We start from the raw sequence: 454 nt of genomic DNA, 5'->3' as shown, positions 1-454 counted from the left end.
GTTTCCTCCTTTCTATGAGGAGGGAATAATAAATGATATGAACATTTGACCAGATATATATTACAAAAGAAATTGTAATGATTAGTATTAACAACGCGGATAAATAAGCAGTTAACGCTAGGGGCAACGCCGGTACATAACACAGAGACATCACTAAGCAAAATCAACAGTCATTAAGTCAATAATATTTAGCATGGCAAGTTTCGTAAAACAAAGAGATGATCAAATGCGCAAACAAATTAAATGAGAAAGAAATGTGCAAATAGATAAAATATAAAAAATATATAAATATAACAAAAATAGATAGATAAATTATTAAAAAGGAAAGCTAGCGACACCCTTTAACTCAAACAACGGCGATCGTCTGTGATAATAAGAGGCAAACAAGGCCCTGTTCGGTGATGCGACTAGAGTGGAGACGAAGCTACAGCGGGAGTGACAGCGAGGGTAATGT

This window comes from Penaeus monodon, chromosome 27 (assembly GCF_015228065.2).
Source record: "Penaeus monodon isolate SGIC_2016 chromosome 27, NSTDA_Pmon_1, whole genome shotgun sequence".
NCBI classification, from domain to species: Eukaryota; Metazoa; Arthropoda; class Malacostraca; order Decapoda; family Penaeidae; genus Penaeus; species Penaeus monodon.
This window is presented reverse-complemented; position numbering follows the sequence as displayed.